The following is a 21289-nucleotide window of genomic DNA, read 5'->3' as shown; positions in this document are numbered from 1 at the left end:
GACATTTTTTCTGAGTTTTCAAATAGCGACAAAGAACTTTTAAATTATTTGTAATCTTTATGTTTTTTTATCCAGTTGACCACTTGATTAAATGTTGCACCTTGGCGAGAGGATGTGGTGTTACTTCCAGAGCTGCAGACTTTGCAACTGGGGAACCAGGTTGGAGTTTCTGCTTAAGCTCAAGATTCTGTGATTGTGGTCAAATCACTTAATCTCCCCATGTCTACAACCAAAATGAATTTGATCTTGTGTGATGTAACCAATGCTCATGTAAAGCATTCCAATACCTGACAAGTCTGCACTATATAAAACTGCAAATACACAAAAGATAAGTGTTTTGCACACTTCTGTCATTGGGCTACATGTGGGCTACATCTGGGTGATATTTGTGCTGCATTTAGGCTCTTTTGTGTCTGGTGGCCATCTTGGGAGATTTATTTGTTATGAAGTTTCCTAATTTCCTCATTTACTGCAGTCTCCTCAGTAGGAAATGCTTTCAGTTTTTTACTTTGATTCCATCAAGAAGGTATTCAGATATGTCACACATTTGCTATAAATTCTGAATGTTAGCACTCTAGTTGCTCATTAGATCACTGTAGTAAAGCTACTGCTCACAACGGAAGTCTGTTGCTGGTATTAAAAGTGCATGTTTCAGTCTGCATATCAGAAGTTTTTTAATGAAATAGAAGGGGATTTGAGAAGTCACTCAAAATGTGCCCTAATTTTTCTTTCTGCAGAACTAATCATAATTTCTATGGCAAAATGAATCCCTTCATTTTGTTCATTTTTAAATTAAATGTTTTAAGTGTTACCACTTTATTCCAATCAAGATGGCTTCAGGTGTGCCATACTTTTGTCATAAGTAAGACTGTTAGCACTCTAGTTGTTCGTTAGAACACTCTGGGACATTCTGTCATTGGGCTATACTTGGGCTACATCTGGGTGATATTTGGGCTACATTTGGGCTCTTTTGTCTCTGGTGGCCATTTTGGGAGACTTATTTGTTATGATGTTTCCTAATTTCCTCATTTACTACAGTCTCCTCAGTAGGAAATACTTTCAGTTTTTTACTTTGATTCCATCAAGAAGGTATTCAGATGTGTCACAAATTTGCCATAAATTCAAAATGTTAGCACTCTAGTTGCTTATTAGATCACTGTAGTAAAGCTACTGCTCACCACGGAAGTCTGCTGCTGGTATTAAAAGTGCATGTTTCAGTCTGCATGTCAGAATTTTTTTATGACATAGAAGAGGATTTGAGAAGTCAAAATGTACCCTAATTTTTCTTTCTGAAGCACTAATCATAATTTCTATGGCAAAATGAATCCCCTCATTGTGTTCCTTTGTAAATTAAATGTTTTAAGTGTTACCACTTTATTCCATTCAAGATGGCTTCAGGTGTGCCATACTTTTGCCATAAGTAAGAATGTTAGCGCTCTAGTTGTTCGTTAGAACACTCTGGGACATTCTGTCATTGGGCTATACTTGGGCTACATCTGGGTGATATTTGGGCTACATTTGGGCTCTTTTGTCTCTGGTGGCCATTTTGGGAGACTTATTTGTTATGATTTTTCCTAATTTCCTCATTTACTACAGTCTCCTCAGTAGGAAATACTTTCAGTTTTTTACTTTGATTCCATCAAGAAGGCATTCAGATGTGTCACAAATTTGCCATAAATTCAGAATGTTAGCACTCTAGTTGCTTATTAGATCAATGTAGTAAAGCTACTGCTCACCACGGAAGTCTGCTGCTGGTATTGAAAGTGCATGTTTCAGTCTGCATGTCAGAATTTTTTAATGAAATAGAGGATTTGAGAAGTCACTCAAAATGTGCCCTATTTTTTCTTTCTGCAGCACTAATCATACTTTCTATGGCAAAATGAACCCCCTCATTTTGTTCCTTTTTAAATTAAATGTTTTAAGAATTACCACTTTATTCCAACCTAGATGGCTTCAGGTGTGCCATACGTTTGTCATAAGTAGGACTGTTAGCAATCTAGTTGTTCTTTAGAACACTCTGGGAAGCTGCAGTAGAACACAAAGGAATCAACTGACAGTCTCTGCCCTTGTTGGATGTACATGTTTTACTGAGAATGTCAGACTACATTCTCACATGACTGAGAAAGATAATGTGAATTTACAGAAAATATGCTCTCAGCTAGCTTATAGATCACCTTCCAAACCTCTGTGGGAAAAGCATGAGAAAATAGTTTTCTCTCAAACATGATTCATGATATCACAGCAGAAGGCTTTTTCACATGGTAAAATCACCTTAGAACACACCACAATTCCTAAAATGAGTATGGTACCATCAACAAATGATTTATAATATAACTAAAGTCTTAAAACCTTCTATTAACTGCAATGCTTTTTAATGAGGTGCTATCATGTATATTGGTCCCAAGATGGCTGCCACCACTTCTTGGATGAAGTGCTGACAGCCAATCAGATCTCACGATGAGATGTGTGGTTAGGCTCCGCCCAGATATATATGTGATTTTACTTTTGATTTTCTCAGGAACTACTGAACGGATTTACACCACTTAAGATAAAGGCACATGCCTGACCTGAGGACTACCTCTTTGCCAAATTTCAAGTAATTCTGTTCAGCCGTTCAGGCTGTACCTTCGTCTAAAGGTCCTATGGGAAAATGCATGGGGAAAACGCGTTTTGGGACCCCCCTTTTTTCTCAGCCCTCGCTTGATGAATCACCCCGAGACTTTCAGGGTAGGAGATGAGCGGAGCGCCCCATTAGATTAGAAAATGTCACGAGGATCAGTCAACCGGCGCCAAAGTTATTCAAATTAGAAATTTCAGATTTCCTATGGGAACTCGGTCCTAACTATAACTATCTACTGGCGACCGCCAGTAGATAATATACACATATATACATATATATCTATATAGATATATATATATAAAAGTGTTCCCACCAGTTTGCCATGCACTCCAGCAGCATAGATTCCACGCAGGTCTCACAATGCACAGGCTGTCGCCGACGCATTTTGGAGAAATACCTTTTTCGAGGCTGGTTCACCGGATGCACAAAGTTTCCAAACAGCACCTCTTATCTCCATATCTGCCTGCTGATAGGCTGATCGGTAAAGCTTAATGAAGCAGTGCCCGAGGTCTTCTGGGACTTGAAGTGTGGTTCATTCTACCGCAATCGGTCGAGTGCATCTGGGTCCCCTGATCAAGAAAATGTCTATCACCTAACAGAAAATAAGGGAAAACCCTACTCTTTGTTCGTTTCATTCCTGCCGTACTGCTCAGCGCTTAAAAATTAATTCATTCTCAAACATGAGAGGTCCTCAAAGGGTCGTCCAAAAGGTTGCTATCCTAGGTGCACGTGGAGCTCCTCATCATGGCTGAGGCCACCAGGGTACTTGCTTCCCAAACGAATGATGTAGTTAGATTCCATTCGTCTCAACTTTCATTCTTTATCTCCCCCTCGCGTATGATTTGGGATCCTATCATTGTTTGTTCCGTTTGCTTTGCCATGTTCCTGTCCCACGTATATATGACATCAAGCCTTTGTTTAGACAAAGGAGCATTTCACTGGCACTGAGAGGTCGGTCCATGCCAGAAGTCAAGCCCAGCTTATTCCTGTTAAGTCATGCGAGGGATGCTGCTCAGCTCTCCACCAAGACAGTCCTTAACCACAGATAAGGACCACCTTATATGGATTTGGCAGATTCACTCCTCACCTTAGACATGATAGGTTAGGATGTGCTAGGTAGGAGTACACCATATTACAGTACTTGTATGCAAGCATATAGTTTTCTGTTATCAGCAAAATGGTTGAACTGTTCATCTTTTTCACCATTCTCCTATTGCTAATCACATTTTATTTTATTTATTAAGTTTTATATAGAGTGAACATGACCCTTTCAGTTATCAGAGTACTGTGCATCATGGTGGCAAACAGATATGCATACACCAGTGACTCTTTCGGGAACCCAAGCACTGTACATCAGGAAAAGTAAACACAATAATATTTTAAATAAATCTATGAAATATTTCAGCGCAAGCATTTTACTCAAGAATCACAATGCTTTAATATATTGAAATAGCATGTTGTGCATTTCTTGTGTATCTCTGTGCATAAGTAACTAAGTAAAAAGGTTCTAGGTCTGTTACTATGATTTCCTTGGGGAGGCATGGTTGTCATGTCATGAGGTTGCACATCAATTTGTTACTCTGTAAGGTTAGGAGTACAGATGGTGTACAGTGAGCTACGTGGATTATAGACCAACGTATCCTGAGGGGTGCTCAGAATCAGTCTCGCACAGTTCCAACATTTATGTTGTCCACACACAATTTTCTTGAGAAAGTATAGGAAGTACGACATGACGCTGCCAATGTTCTAGGTGGGGTTCTTATTTACTTGATTGGCCTCAGTAGTACCCAAAGACCTCTACTCACCTACTAACAGGAGACGTCCTTGCTGTTAGGCAAAATATCCCCCTCAGCTGAGTAGGTAACCCCTATGTATCAGCTGTAGGTTGTTCAAGCTTGAACCTTTCAAAGGTTTTCCCCATAGAGGTACCCTCTCTTATTCCACATATTCAAATGTCTGACAACAAACCAGTATAAACATAGCAGCTAACTGCAGACATGCGGTTACACATTTGCTGTTACATCATTGTCTGTCCCATACTAGTGGAGATGTTAACTTTGTGGTTGAGGCTTACGAAGCATTAAGGACAGAGGAATTCTATTCTAGGGTTGCATTCCCAGCAGCAAATACAACTTCAAGACTGTTTCACACATATACTGCAAATACAGTTCCTAATACCTACACACCTTATGAATCTCTAGAAATACCAATAGCTTACTAAGAACATCAAAATTGATTTCAAGTCACCCTACCACATACAACAACAATGTTACACTTGGTCCCCTTAGCAATGAGGGAGCAACATGGCCAGTCTGTGCCGGTTACACACCATATCCAGATATAGACCAGCTGAGAGCTGCAGAGAAACGTACATTATACTGAGATCTAGATAGAAAATATGGATGTTTAACACAGTTTGTCATGAGAAAATAACAATACATCCTGCGAGGGCTGCTCAAGCTGCACTACCACAATTGGCTACTCCTGGAATGAATTCACAAACAATATATACAGTCATGGGTAAGATTCTTGTAAGACAGGAGGAAATACCGTTCTGGATTGCACAAAAAACAAGCCAGCTTCAAGCAGTGTTTTCCAACACAGCACCACAACAAAAATACAGAATGCTGGCCAATGGGGATGGCTCCCGCGGTAGAGGGCTGCGCCGCTTTGGGTATAGTCTTTGCTGCAGTGTATACCAGGACACATGGTACATCCTGTTTTACCAAAGGTGCTTAAATAGATCCAAAATTGGTATGGGGCTGCCTCTGCCCTGATTTTGGGGATGAAAATGATGGTCAATTTTGCTGCAGTATCCTTATTATATAGAGTAATATTAAAGGGGAAGCAGCAGCTTTAGCGGTATGCCAACGACTCACTAACTTGACTCTGAGAGACCAAGAGTGTGAGTTACTAAAAATTATTGAGGAAACCGATGCAGTAATAGGTGGAGATAATTTGGGAACCAGACCTAACAAACCACAAATTAAGAGTAATTCTGTAAAGGATAACTCAAAGCAAGTGCCCGAATCTTCTAAGAAGAAAAAAAAGAGTAAGGGCCAGATGTATCAAAAAAATGTTTGCGATTCCCTAATTGTGATTCTTTGCAATTAGGGAATTGCAAAATGGCATGCATGAAAGTGAGATCAGCAGACCACCATGTCTGTGATTGCTTTTAAATAAAGCAGCCCGTTTTCCTTAAAGGAAACCAAGATGCTTTCCAAAAATAAAAATGAAAAGTTTTCTTTTAATTTTTTAAGAGTAGGCAGTGGTCCGTGGGACCACTGCCTGCTCTTAAAAATGCTTTTACAAACATTCTCTTGGGGACCCCTTCCCATTTGCAAATGGGTTACCACCTACTTGAAGTAGGTGGTAAAATGCGAAAGTTTTGCAACCGTATTCATGGTCACAACATTCATGCATACGGTTAGGATTCGCTAGTTGGAAGGGACACCCTAAACACGCCCCTTCCAAATAGCGAATTGCAAACCCATTTTGTGATTCGGTAATAGGTTACTGAATCGCAAAATTGTGTTTGATGCATTGCAAAAGCATTTTTTCGGCCCGTTTGTGAGGAGAAAAATGCTTGCTGCATCTGGCCCTAAGTCACGGGGTGAATCTCCTTAGCAGTGGTCACTGAAGGCACTATAACTTGTGTAACTGTGATGGAGCGGGTTACCAGCTCGGGTTACAAACACATACCAAATACTCACCTGGGCCCATAATATTCATACAAATACGCCAGTAAAAGCCCGCTGTCATCAATTTTGTGATGTACCTGTAATTTGATATTCACCTTTACCAAATCTTACCAACTCGATCTCCTTGTCAATAAATGTTGCTCAATGAATCAGGTTGCTGAGTTAGTTTCAAGTAAATAATGACATTAAATTTACTTTGAAATAACCACAACCTCGAAAAGTTTAAAAAATCTTTATCTAATCAATAATTTTGTGAGTCAAATCAAACACCGTTCAACACCTTCTTTTCAAGAAGAATTTGAAGTTATACAAAGCAAAATCACATATAAAAGATCAATGAAGCTGGTACCACGAGAGAGAGAAAATTAGAGAGCAGTACAAGGACATACTACACTGATTCCTAATTACCTAGGATAGTGCGATGACTGAATCCCCTGGCCTAGGAGTCAGGTGAAGGTCTCCCAGACAGGACAGGAGATGAAGATCTAAGACAGGTTCAAGACCGGGAAGGTGACCTCTTCTAAGTGCAACGCCTGCATCACACCCCTCTCTGGCACTACTCTCCTCAAATAATTCTTCCGCAATTCCCCTTCTAGATGATTGGTTAATCGATCAGTATTTCGGCTTTTCGATCAGGGTCTCTGGCATCTGAAAGTTCTGAGACAGCGTCTTGGACAGCGTCTGCGGCAGCTTACATGTTGGGTCTGTGATGAGTCGGAATGATGAGTGTGACAGGTCTGACAATGTTTTCTAGCTAACTTACCTCAATTATACTATTCTGTGTTCGTGTACCACCCCCCAATGTTTCAATATTGTGTTTTCCCCTATTCTGATTGGACAGGGCAAGGAGGTGAGTTCATCACACCATACTAAAAGTAATAATTTTCTTAGGGCAATTGTTCTATGTTTCCCCCCCTTCATTTATTTTCCCAACGCTTTATTCCCACCTGCATTTCATGTTAGGATCAATACATTTTAAAACATTATTCAAGTTTCTTCCTTTGTCCGGGTCAATAGGTTGAGTTCTCAGGCATCTCTGTCCAGTGTGGCCATGGCTGTGTTTCAACTGTGCCATCATGTTTTCCAGCAGGTTTCTGTGCGCCTGCATGCTAATCAGGTGGGGTAGGGATTTCAGTCACCCTCCAAGGCCCAAATATGAACTAATAATAAAGTCAGAAAAAGACATGTTAAATTGGGAAATAAATGATTTCACTGTTCACAGTGTTTAGTAGAACTTATAAGGTTTAGTTCAAGCAATAGCATGCACATTATCATGTGAATTTCAAGCAGCCATTTTAAGGGCTATTGCGCAGCTGCAAAGTTTTGGCCCCAAGCGTAAAAGACGTCATACTACGTAGATGCAGTAGACGCATGCGCAGTGAAAATCCCGCATTTTTGGCGGCCATCTTAAGACACTCAGATTACTTATTAGTAATACACATACAAAAGGTTCCCCTAGATACAGTATGTCATGTGTAATGCGATATTAGTATTCACAAAACAGATTGGTTACGTGATTACATGTTATTTGAGAGGATTGCATACAATCAAGTTTCTTTTTATACGAAACCTTGCTCCATCAATCCCCTCTCTGATGGCATTTAATGCCATCACTAATTTCTACTAAATCAGATGCCAACTTTAGCACATCTCAATTTCTTCTTCAACCCTTTCATTTCTTTCTTTTTCCTTTTTGCATTGTAAACCTCTCATTCTTTTGTGAAAGTCTCCTTTTAATTCTTCCAGCTGTATTTCTTCAAGTTTTCTATTTTTTCCCTTTCATTCACTTCATATCTCTTTCTCCCTTTGCAGTAATTGTGCCAACACATTATTGCTAATACTAACAGTGTCATTCCCATTATGGCCAGTATTTTTTGACCTAGAATACTTTTGCCTATGTTGGAAAACCAACTACCTATGTTAGAAATACTATTTGTCAATTTATTCCATACACTTTCAACATCCAGGGGTTTTAACTCTTCTTCTAATTTCGTAATATTCTTAGTCTATCCTCCAATTTCAACACTTTTATCAGGAATATACGTGCAACAATGTTGTGTTTTCAATAATTTACAGCCTCCGCCCTCTTCTGCCAATAATATGTCAAGAGCAAGTCGATTTTGCATAACCATAGATCTGACCGCAACTAATTCAGTGTTAATCATCAAGAATCCTCCAGCAGTGTCAGTAGATAACCGATCAACTACTGTAGACAACTGACAAATTTTCCATGAATTTAGAAGAACTCCCACTGAAGGTATCAATGCACCAAAAATGTCACCTACTATTTCAGAAAAACTAGCTCTTTTTATTCGTGTTAGTCCTTTATTGTCTTCATTGCTTCCAGTGATCCTTTTAACATGATATACTTTAGGAAATACTGTTCCAAAATATCAACTCCCATACCAGTGGTCTGGTAGCGTAAAATAGGCTTTATTGCCACACACATAACAGATTCCAGGAAATACTGGATCTGTCCCTCCTTTTAGTCCCCATCCTCCTATTACTAAGAACTTATGTTCACATTCACTGGATCCAATAAACACATTGTTATATTCAGTCTTTAACCTATGGAGACAGATTTTACCTTTCTTTTTAAAGTCCAAGGACATAGCAGCATGAGTCTTGCCATTTGCATAATGCTCTTCTTCCTCAGCCCATTTAGGTATCTGAGGTTTAGGTTCAGAAGCTCTCCTTTGGAAATCCTGTCTCCTTGTCTAAATTCAAAAATATTTTCTCTTCTTCATGTAATTTACAGGTTAAATTGTGCTTATATGTGGGGCGTGGCCAACCGGCTAACATGGCGGACGCCAGTGCCTGAGGCTCCGACCGTTACCTCCGATAAATCCTGCAAATTCTCCTGTGGAGGGGCAGACCGAGCCTGTTGGACGCTGGTCTGGTGTGGGGAAGCGGCGGGGAGACTTACGAGGTCCGGCGGTACGGGAGCTGCGGGGCGCCGCGACCAAGCGGGGCCCAGGAGGAGAGGGCGCGTGTGGCCGCCTGCGCGGCGGAGCTGACCGCTGGAGGCTGAGGCTGCATCAGAAGCCGGCTTGGGGACGTGCCGGGCGAGCGGCCATCCATTCCGGTGGGCGGTGCGCCACAAAGACTGTGAGCCTTCGCAGGATCCTCGCGGGGGCTGCCTGGGGGCTCCCAGACGGGTGCTGTGGTGAGACGGAGAGCCCAGCTTAGGTGGAGTGTCGAGGAGGGGCGGCGATCTGGGCCATGCTGTGGCGGCCTGCCATGGCCTGCGAAGAGAGTGGTGGCTGAGTGCAGTGGAGCTGCGACCCGGGGGAGTGGCGTGACCCGAAGGACTGTGCAGCCCGCAGGACGTGAGGCTCGTCGCCCGGAGTGGAAGGGACTGCCGCCGCTGTTGGGGCATTTGCGGTGGAGTAGCGGAAGGTGAGCTGGGGCCTCGGGCCTGCATGGGCCCCACGAGCACAGCGAGCCCTGCGGTGCCTGGGCGAACAGTGGGCTACTGGAGACTGTGGAACCTAAGGAACGGCCTACGCTGCCGCTGCGGGGAGAGCGAAGGCCTGGGTGACCTATGGTCGCACTTGCAGTGAGACGCAGACGGAGGTGCTCGGACGGCAGTGCCCTGGGGCAGGCGCGCATCGGGAGATGCAGAGAGGAGCGGCCGCTTAGGGGCACAGCGGCGGAGAGGAAGTGCGACTGGGCGGCCTGGAGGGCCCGGAGGCTGTGCTGTGGGACGCTCACTGCTGAGGGCCTGCGGACTGGTGCAAGTGGCGGCGGGCGCCATTTTGCGGAAGACGCCATTTTGAGGGCGACGGCGGCGCCCCCTGTGAGCGGTGAGTCTACCACTGCAGACAGCCGCGAGGGCCCAGCGGTGGGGAGGTAGGAGACCCTCTGTGCGGCTGTGTGCTGGATGCTAGGTGTGGAGCCCCCGGGAGTACCCCGGTGGCCACGGCGTTGGATCGTGATGCTCCGTGAACCTGGAGACCCAGCGGATGGCCGGCGGGCACCTGTCGGGTGTACCCGGTGACGCCGGTGTGGAACTGGCCTAAACGCTGTCAGCACTTTTGAGGGGAGGCACGGGAGTTCCCAGCGGGCGCCTGTCGGGTGTACCCGGTGTGGCTGGTGTGGGACTGGTTGGTCGCAGTCAGAGCCGTTGAGGGGAGACGCAGGAGATCCTATCGGCTAGTACACCAAGGAGACAAGGGCAGTGGTGTACTGACCTGGGGAGGGATGCAAGATACAACGATCCGGGAGCCCCCTGCTGACCCGGGGACGCCGCTACTGCACGGACCAGCACCTCCCCTTGGGGCCAGCTGTCTGCCCGAACGGGGGGGGTTTACTACTGCTTCCCCGTCCGTCTGTCTGGGGTCGGTCACTTGAGCCCTGGGATTGAAGCAGAGGCTCCAACAGTCGCACAGGGAGGCATACCACAGAGGGGCAGGGGGACCGGTACCCGGTTGCACCCACGCCACCAGGAGACGGACTGTGGATGCCGACTGCTCAGCAGTACGCGATGGGTCGGCTCCGTGACAAAACGCAGCAGGGACAGTCACGCACGGGGAGCCTGGACACCGCACAGGGACGCCCAGGGGGAGATGCGGAGCCGCAATCGGCGGCCCTCTCGGCCAAAATTGACGTTATGCTTGCGGCAGTGGAGAGACTCAGCGCCACCCTGGAACAGACGAGGGAGTCCTTAGAAACAAGGATTGACAAAGTCACTTCCGACTTTACGCTCCTCCATGCTGACCATCGTAAGCTGGCCGAGAAGGTTGCGGTACAAGGCCAGACACTTCGGGAGCTCCAGCCAGTTACCCAGAGCCATAGCGCAGCGCTGCAAGATGTGCTGGATAAGGTTAATGCGCTTGAAGACCGGATCGATGATGCAGAAGGGCGCTCCCGCCGCAATAATATACGCGTCGTGGGTCTTCCAGAGGGAGTGGAAGGAAGAAACCCGGAGCAGTATGTGGAGCGCTGGCTGCAGGATCTTTTGCCGCAGGGGGCGCTGTCCCAACACTTTGTGGTGGAAAGAGCGCACAGGGTGCCGGCGCAGCAGCCTAGACCGGGGGCCCGACCCCGCCCGTTCCTCTTCAGGCTCCTGAACTATCGCGACAGGGATGTGGTTCTGAGTGAAACTCGCAAATCTGGGGACCCGACAGTTGGCAGTAGTCGCGTTATGTTCTTCCCAGACTACACCGCGGCCGTGCAGCGGCGCAGGAGCAACTACTTGGCGGTGAAGAGGCAGCTTCGGGAGTTGGCGCTCCCCTACTCTCTGCCGTTCCCGGCCCGTCTGCGAGTGGTGGCAAAGGAGGGGACCCGCTTCTTCGACTCCCCGGCGGACGTCTGGGAATGGCTGGAGGAGACGGGGCAGTGAACGGGGGCGAGACCCGCGGGCTCGGAGCCTGACGGCCGCCCGGAGAAAGGGCCCAGAAAGCGCAAGAGGCGGGGAGCTCGACAGTCGACGCGGACGGGGCTGGTGGCGCCTAGCCCTGAGAGAATCAGAATGGAGCGGCAGGAGGTACTCGAAGCGGTGGCGACGCTGGGGACGCCGCACAGCGGCGATTGCATGGAGATTGGTGCGCACAGTGCTCCGGGGACCAGTGGCGCCTCGTCCCCGTCCACGGCGATCTCGGAGGAACTGACTTTGCCAGTGGTAACCCTACAGACTGCTGACTTGATTGTGTGATGGGATGTTGCTGCACCACACCTGGGTAGGAACCATGCATGCTAGACATGATCACACACTTGCCCTGGAGCCACGTTGGGGGGGGAAGGGCGGGGTCCCGTGGGATTTTGCGGGGGCGTGGGACTAGTGCTGGAGGTGACCGGCCACGCGGGGGCGGCTTGCTCATAGCGCGCGACACCGGCTGTTACATCAGCGGGCTTCTGCTGCTGCGCCCCACGCTCAGATAGCGCGGCAGTTTAATACTAGATGAGATACTGCACTCCCTTCATCTAGAGGAGGCTAGGGAGGGGGAATTGCACCAACTCGTCGATACTAGCACACGAACCCCACCAGGCACTATACTGACATACCACATCGTTAATTAGCATCTCTAAAGTTTGGACAGATGCCCCGTTGGGAATGCGCCCCCTTTGTTAAACTGTTCACAGAAGTTACACTGTTCGCACAGCAGCGCATTCATATGTTCCCCTGGGCCATACCACAACCCCCCCCCCCCCTGGTGCGAGCACTTTACTCCCAGTCCTGCTTGCTCTACCGGCTTTACGATGACGCACACTAACATTGTGACCTGGAATATACGGGGCATGCATACGCCGTCAAAGCGCTACTCCATCTTCTCCTACTTACAATGACATTCTGTTGGGGTCGCCCTCTTGCAGGAGACACATATGACGCAGTTAGAACTGGGCAGGCTTTCCAGACGATGGAGAGGGCACACGTATGGCACCACTTACTCGGCGCACGCGCGAGGCACATTGATCTGGGTGCGAGCGGGCGTCCCTTTCAGTTGCGAGGAGGTGGTAGTGGACAGCGAGGGCAGGTACACGCTGGTGCGGGGGAAGCTGAATGGGCAAGAGATGTTGCTGGGCTCGCTATACGCGCCCAATGTGGATCAGCCGTCCTTTCTGGGGCACCTGACGCAGCTCCTACACCCTTACGCTGGGCTCCCCAGGCTGTTGGGGGGGGACTTTAATATGGTACTGGATGTCCAGTTGGACAGATCCTTCCCTCCCCTGCGTGCCGCGATGGTGGAGTCCAATGCTCGGGCACTGGGGGACTGGCTCGCGCACTGGGCGCTGCAGGACCTGTGGCGCACCATCCACCTGAGGGGCAAGTTATACTCTTACTACTCGGCAGTACACGACCTGCACGTCCGGCTGGACAGGTTGGTGGGCTCCCAGTCACTGCTCCCGCTCATTGCGCGATCGGAATATCTGGGCCGGACGCACTCCGATCATAACCCTTTGTGGTTTCAGATTAACTGGGTGGCGGACCGGCCGCCGGTGCCCACCTGACGGCTTCAACCAAGTGCGCTGGAGGACTCGGAGTTCCGCTCCTCCCTTGGTACGGCTATTCTGGCATTCTTTGATGCAAACGAAGGGACGGCGAGCAGTGCACTGGTGGAGTGGGATGCCCACAAGGTGACCATCCGTGGACACTGCCTGGGGGCCCACTGGAACATGCGCAGGGACCTTTCGGACTCCCTGGCGTGCCTGGAGGATGAACTCTTGAGGTACGAGAGAGAGGGAGAAGGAGGGGGTAGGCACTCGCACAACCTGGAGGACCTCCGAGGAAAGCACGCGGAGCTCCTGGAGAGGCTCCGGTGTCACAATTACACTGCGCATACGGCCAGAATGCACGCTAGAGCGGATAGGGCGGGCCGCCTGTTGGCCTGGCTAATACGGCAGGAGGACCGACGCGCCCCAATAGGAGCAATTCGAAGGGAGGACGGAGCGCTAGTCTACACGCAGCGCGAAATACACCGGGCCTTCGTTGACCACTATAAACAACTGTACACAGCAAAGGGGACTGGCCCCCCGCACCTTCTTGGGGACTTTCTGGCCTCCATCCAGCTTCCTGAGGTCACGGAGGCACACAATGCGGCGCTCGCTGGGCCTCTCTCCCTGGAGGAAATTGGGGAGGCAATTCAGTCAATGGCATCTGGGAGGACGCCGGGGCCAGACGGCCTACCTGCAGAGTACTATAAAGCATACCGCGAGTCCCTGACGCCGCTACTGCGAGAGCTCTACAACAAAGCGTTGGAGGAGGGGTCGCTCCCCCTTCTATGCGGGAGGCGTTCCTGGTCTCCCTGCCTAAGCCACGCAGAGGCCACACGGCACTGGGCTCATACCGACCCCTAGCGATGCTTAATGTGGATTATAAAATCCTCGCAAAAGTGCTGGCGGAGCGGCTGGCGCCGGTGGTTCCCCATCTGGTGCACGCCGACCAGAATGGCTTTGTCCCAGCACGGTCAGCGTCACTAAACATTAGAAGATACTTCAGGGTGGCAACCGAGGCAGTGCATAGGTGGCCCAGAGCGGGGTGCCTAATCCTGGACTTGGAGAAGGTATTTGACTGTCTGGAGTGGGGCTACCTGGCTGAGGCTGCAATATGGGTTGGACGGGGGATTCCTCAAGATGGTTGACCTGCTCTACAGGCGCCCCACGGTTCGTGTCCGACTGGGCCCCTACGTCTCAGAGGCAGTACCGGTGGGCCGCGGCACCCGGCAGGGGTGTCCGCTGTCTCCGCTCCTGTTTGCCCTGGCAATCGAGCCCTTGGCTGCGGCTATGCGGACGACTCTGGGGAATGGTATACCGCTGGGGGACGCCGTCCACCAAGTGTCACTTTATGCTGATGACCTGTTGGTCTATGTTAAAGATGTGGGGGCGCGTTCCGGAGGGGCTGCCACAGCTGCTGCGGACGTTCGCCGCTGCCTCAGGGCTCCGTGTGAACGCAGCTAAATCCTGCCTGTACGCTTTTGGCGCCGGGACTGAAGATCCGAGATACTGTCTGGATGGTACGCTGGTCCAATGGAAGGAAGACACCTTCCGCTACCTGGGGATACAAATTTACCGATGCCCGGCTGACCTCTTCGATGGGAATTTGGGAAGGGCGGTCACGGCGCTTAAGTCGCAGGTGAACTTCTGGAGCGCACTCCCACTAACGATTACGGGCAGGGTGGCGCTAGCCAAAATGGTCATGCTTCCCCGCCTCCTGTATTACTTTGCTAACTTGCCGACGTATATTCCCCCCGCATTTTTTGGTAAACTTAATAAGATGCTGCGGGACTATATCTGGGGCACTGCCAGGCACAGGCTGGCGCTTGCGAAGCTGTTTCTGCCGACAGCCAGGGGTGGTTTAGCCGCTCCTTGCTTTGAACACTACTACCTGGCCGCTCAGTTGCAATGGGTGGCCCGCTGGTTGGCTGATAGAGGCAGGGACGATACGGCCACAGAGTTGGCGCCTTACTCACTGGAGCGTATAACCAGGTCCTTTCATCCTCTACATACAGTTGCGCGCCCGCTGCCGCTCCTTCTGGCAGTGGCGCATAGGTGCTTCCGGAGGGCCTTATTCCTCACTCGTACTGTTGTCCCATATGCGCCGGCAATACCACTGGAGGGCTCCCCTGTTGGGGGAGGAGTGCTTGCGGCCCCCGCACTGGTGGATTGGTGGGAAGCTGATGTGCGTACGCTGGGGGATTTGTATCGGGAGGGCGAGCTTATACCGTACGAGACCCTGGTATCGGAGGACGGGCTCCCGCCCGGTGGGTTCCTGACACACCGCTCACTGATAGCGAGCATGACCGCCAAATGGGGGGATATGACCACGGAACCCAGCCAGCACCTAACCATGCAATATTTACATGTCATGGGGAGAGGAGGGCACCTGATCCGCTGGTTTGCGGCTTCACTAAGGGAGCTGTCGTCAATCAGTTTGGACCGAGTCCGTGCAAAATGGGACTTGGACTTGGGGAGGCCGCTGGCGGACAAGGAGTGGGAAAGGATACACAAGGGTCCAGTACGTATACCCAGAAACATGCGGTTCCGCCAAATTCAGTTATTTATCGTACACAGGGCTTACCTCACACCGGAGTTGATTAACAGGTACTTTCATCGCACCGAAGCAGTGTGCCCTAGATGCAGAGAACCGGGGGCGGGTTTCTTACATATGTTGTGGAGCTGTCCGAGGCTGGGCGCCTATTGGAGAGCAGTCAGTGGGCTGTTGCTAGGGAGTGTGGGTCGTACTATCCCATTCGACTGGCCTGAACACATTCTGCACCATTTTAAAAGATCACGTAAGGATAAGGTGACGTCCCGATTCCTAGACCTGGGGCTAGTAGTAGCAAAACGTCTTATTACGAGGCGGTGGAAAGCACATGAATCGCCACACGTGCAGGCATGGAGCGCCTCATTTCAGGCATGGGCCGGGGCGGAGGGGACCGCTATCCGGAGGGAGTAAACTCTGGGCCTGCGGAGGGAACCCATGGCGGGCCGTTGGGGGCAGTTACTGGGGGAGCTTAGATGCCTAGGCGCGGAGGGTTGCGCGGGGCCATCGGAGGTGGTTAACAGTGTCGGCGCGAGTGAGGGCGGGCCGTGGGCTACTCTACTGTTAGGATGATATGCCCCTGCCTACTCTAACCCAACGCTGCGGCGCCCATAATCACACAGGGGGGGTCACGGCTGAGGCACACACAAGTGCTCCCGGGGGGGATGGAAGGGTGGGGAGTTAATGGTGGAAGGGGGAGTAACACGTATGCATAAATAGTTCATGCTGCCATTGTTATTGTTCTTGTTATGAATAACCCTTGGGTATTGTGGGTAACTTGTCTGTTTTAAATACCTGAACGGAGCGGGCGGCATATGCTTACAGGCACAGAGCTTTGGTTGATGCACGGTTACTCCTGTCACTTCTTATGAGACTGCACCAGAACTGCCACAGACACTGCAGTTAGCTCTGAAGTGGGAAGCGATTGCAGCATGGTTTGAATACATGTTAAGGTACAGTAGTTACTGGCCCCAATACGGGGTAATCACCTGCACATGCTTACGAATTCCTGTCTGTCTGTCATGTATACTGCCAAAGAATGTTTTCGTTTAAAACAATAAAAACAGATTTAAACAAAAATAAATTGTGCTTATGTGCTTCAGCTATATCTATTGCTTTCATGGTGAGAAATTATTCACCCATAAATTGGGAATCTCTTGTACTAAGGACAGGGTTCGTGCTCTTTCGCATAGGAACCTCAGAAAAAATCACATCTACATTAGAATAATAATATTGCAATTTTCCTGTTCTATAAAATAAGCTCGCAAAAAAACTACATGAAATACCATACGTCAATGGTAAATGATGATATGTCACTCCTTCTTCTACAGATGCGGGTAATTTCATGCACACGTAACAATCACTAACCTCCATGGTCTCTACATATTGTACTAACAGGTTTGTAAAAACATTTAAGTCTGTATCATTTTTATTCACAGTGTGATGTAAATCTAGCTCATCTGGTGCTTCTAAATTCTACCTTGTCTCCTTTGATGTTAGCTACCTCTTCATGTGTAATCGTGCTATTCTGTATATTTGTAACCATCAAATAGGGAATGGCTACTGTTAGTACTAACCATATTATAAGTACAAAAAATATGCTACATATGCATATTCTACAACTTTTCTTTAAACAATTCGGTTTTCCAGCAGCTCTATTGTCAGACATTTTCAAATGGGATAAGAAGATTTCTCTTCTTTAATTCAGAATTTCAACTTTGTGACAGAATATAAAGGGGAAATTCTTTTCAAGTGGGTCTCACTTCTTTATCAATTTGCTCTGCATTTAACCTTCCATCATCTTCCCCAATTATTTCCAAATTCTCGAAATCTTCAAGAATAACGTACATCCATTCAGGACCTTTGAATTTATTTTTTATTATTTTCAATCTTGGGCTTCTTCGTTTTGGTGTTTCAGTTGATGGTTCAGATCGACTGGATACTTTGTCTATTTGCTCTGGTTCTTCTGTTATGGTTTTAAAGTGGTATTTCAATCTCTTGACGACACCAGGCCAATTATCACCTTTCCTGATTCTATTAGCTTGCACTGCACTTTCTCTTTCTTCAAGTGTTCTTTTATTTTCATTCATTTGGGCACAACTTGATTATTTTTGTCTTCAGAATCTCTCTTTACCTGACCTTGTCCAGGGCTCATTATTTTAATGCCACTTGCCTGGATGCGTTCTTCTTCCCTAGTCTGACCCTGTTCAGGTTCAGTTTTAATTTGCTCCTCTTCTTCTTCCACCTGAACTTGTTCTTCTTTTCCTGTCTGGTCCTGATCAGGTCTTACTGCACTTTGGCTTTCTGCTGCGTGAACACGTTCTTCTAAGCCTATCTGTCCCTCCTCAGACTCAGGAGCTGTTGTTTCAGTTTCTTCAGTCTGAGTAGATTGTTCTCTCCTTATCTGGTCCTGCTCAGTTTCCCTAACAATCGTGTTTTCTATTTCCAGAGCGCGTTCTTCTGTACCTATCTGGTCCTCACTCGTTTCTTGACTATCTAATCTAGTTTGACTTCTGGTTCTTACAATCACCACTTCTGGTATATCTACTATTGGGGTCCAATCAATCTGACTGGTGCTTGGTTGTTCTTGGTCAGCTACTTCAGGATCTATTATTCAGGATCCTTCAGCTGTACAACCTTCAGCCCCCTCAACTGCTTGAGTCAGTTGAGGTTCTTCCTCATCAGGTGCTGGTACTCTTTTAGTATGGCTTGCATGAATCCAATTAGGCAAACCTGCACACTTTACTGCTGTTGTTGTAACCAATATAACCTGATGTGGCTTGTCCCACCTTGGTGCTAGGCATGATTCTCGAGTGTGATTCTTCACTACAACCCAGTCACTGGGATTCAGATCATGCGCTTGGCTCGGCTGCCTGGAGACTGCGTCTTCTCCAGCCTGGTGAGATATAGAACGCACTTGGTCTGCCAACTCTTTGCAATATTCCAGTACCAAATCATCATTTATATTCAACAGCTTGTGTCCTGGTATACATGCCTGCCTCATTGCTCTTCCCATGATTATTTCATGGGGACTCAATCCGGTATTCTTGTCTGGAATACTTTTAAGTCCCATCAGAACAAGACGTAAAGCATCAGGCCAGTCCAGTGGAGTAGATGCACACACCTTTCCTAGCCTTGACTTAATTATGCCATTCAATTGTTCTACTACTCCAGTTGCCTCTGGGTGGTATGCGCAGTGCAGCTTTGGTTCAATTTTAAATGCTTCACAAATTTATCGAATTATTTCATTATTAAAATGAGCCCCTCGGTCTGATTCAATAGTTACTGGAAAACCGAAAAGAGGTATAAGCTCTCTCAATAGGAGCTTGCCCACTGTCAAGCTGTCATTTCTTCTGGTGGGGTATGCCTCCACCTACTTTGAAAATAAACAAACAATGACACGTACATATCTTAATCCTCGACAAACAGGTAACTGAATTAAATCAATTCGAAGTCTTATAAAAAAACCTTCAGATTTTCCGATCTTCCCCATACAGACTATTGTTTTCTTGCCTGGATTCATTTGTTGGCAAGTCAAGCATCTTTGGCAAAGACTCTCTGCAATATTCCTGAACCTTGGATTAAACCAATCTCGTCTGAAGAGTCTAATCATCGCATCTCTGCCTATGTGGGTGCCTCCATAATACATCCTAGCTGTAGGTGCAAGCATACAGTCTGGCAATACAGGTCTGTCATCTAAGTAAACCCATTCACCATCTTCTGCCCTTCTCTTACACCCAATTTTTTCCCACTGTTCTCTTTCTTTTGTCTCTACCTCATCTTGTAAATCTCTTACTTCTCTCCATGTTTGTAAACCTGACAATAGCATAAGTTGGCAGCTGATTCCACAATTCTCAAATTTTCTGGTTACTGCCATTTGAAATTTTGCGCAGTGTCGGGTAACCTGGTCAGCAGATCGATTACCTGCAGTCACACGGTCATTTCCTGACTGATGAGCGGCACATTTGACCACCACCACTTCTTTTGGTAGTTGTATTGCTTCAAGCAATTCTTAAACAAATTGTCCATTTTTAATGGGAGACCCTGAAGAAGTCAGGAAGTCTTGCTGCATCCAAAGCTGGCCAAAGTCGTGCACAACCCCGTAACCATACTGACTATCAGTGTAAATGGTTACTCTCCAATTTTTCACAATCAAGCGAAGGAAATAAAACCGGGTGGGCTATGTTTAACGAGGTCCAGCATACAAGCCCTGAGGCAATTATGAGAGAAGGGTATACCGTTCCTCCTAGTCAGGGGAGTTAGTGTGAAATGTACACTTGCCCCCGAGGTTGAGACAAAGTGGGGGATAATGTCTAGACAGCCTGGGAACTAATAGCATGTGATGGGTGGGGGAACCCACACTGGTGGAACTAAAACCCTCACACACCCAGCAAGCTAGGTGTCATGCTTCATCATCTGGGTTTTGCTCCTCGTCGGGTCGGCGCTGCAATTCCCAACGGGCACCCAAAGATGGGGCTTTTTAACGGAGATCTTTTGTTCCTTGCCGAAGGTTGAGTGCAAGTGAGGGCCAGGTAAGTGTAGACGTTGGTGAGTGTATTCTAAAACAGGGTCGGTTAGTCTGAATAATGAGTTTATTGGGTCAGTAAACCACCCTATTAAAAACAAGATGAGTGGCGGTAGTCTGGACACAATGAGTCAAGGACTAACTCCGCTCTACTCAGATGGTCAACATGTTTCTCGCCTCATGGTCAGGAGGATCCAGCGGCAATTCATCAGGACCAGTGAAAGGTGAACTATCTACAAAATGTGAGGGTGTAAAACAGGATATTGAAATATTGTGTTAGTGCCTGGATAAAACTACCCTAGGGAAGTGTCTAGAAAACTTAACACTTCCACATTGGATTGGCCTAAAGGAAAAGGAGAGAGGAAGCAAAACAGGCCAACACAGAACATTAAAATACACTTTGTCGTTTAAATACATAGTAATCTGGAGCCAAGGACTCCTCGTATGCATGTCCAATACACGTAGCAATTGCGCTCGAAAGGAGTGATCATGCATAAGTGGATGCAGTGTGAAGAAACGTGTCAAGTGATCCAAAAATCCAATACAATCTGAATTAACGTCACGAGGTCTGACAACGCTCACCTAAGGTTTGAACTAGTGCCGCTCCAATCGGTGCGTGGCGAGCCTCTTGGGATGGCGTGATAGCCTACTGTAGATAGTATTATAAAACAAGAGACTCAACCAGGTAGGTGTATATATATAATACACTTGCTTAGTGCTAGGTGTTGTCAGAGGAACTGGTAAGCAAGGTCCCCCGGTACCCCGGTCACCGGGAACCACCGCTCGAGGAGCGAACCAACCCCAAGCCAGGAGTACCGCCCAAGGAAGAACCGGCACAAGACAGCGTAGGGGTCGGCCAGCCACAACAGCAGCGGTCAGCCGTCCACCGGCGTCTAGGGAATCCCAGACCGTTCGATCTTGGTGATGCTAACCGGGTGGTAATTACTTACGGTTCTGTTGCC

Source organism: Triturus cristatus, chromosome 10, assembly GCF_964204655.1.
Source record: "Triturus cristatus chromosome 10, aTriCri1.1, whole genome shotgun sequence".
Classification (NCBI taxonomy): domain Eukaryota; kingdom Metazoa; phylum Chordata; class Amphibia; order Caudata; family Salamandridae; genus Triturus; species Triturus cristatus.
Note: the sequence above shows the minus strand (reverse complement) of the source record.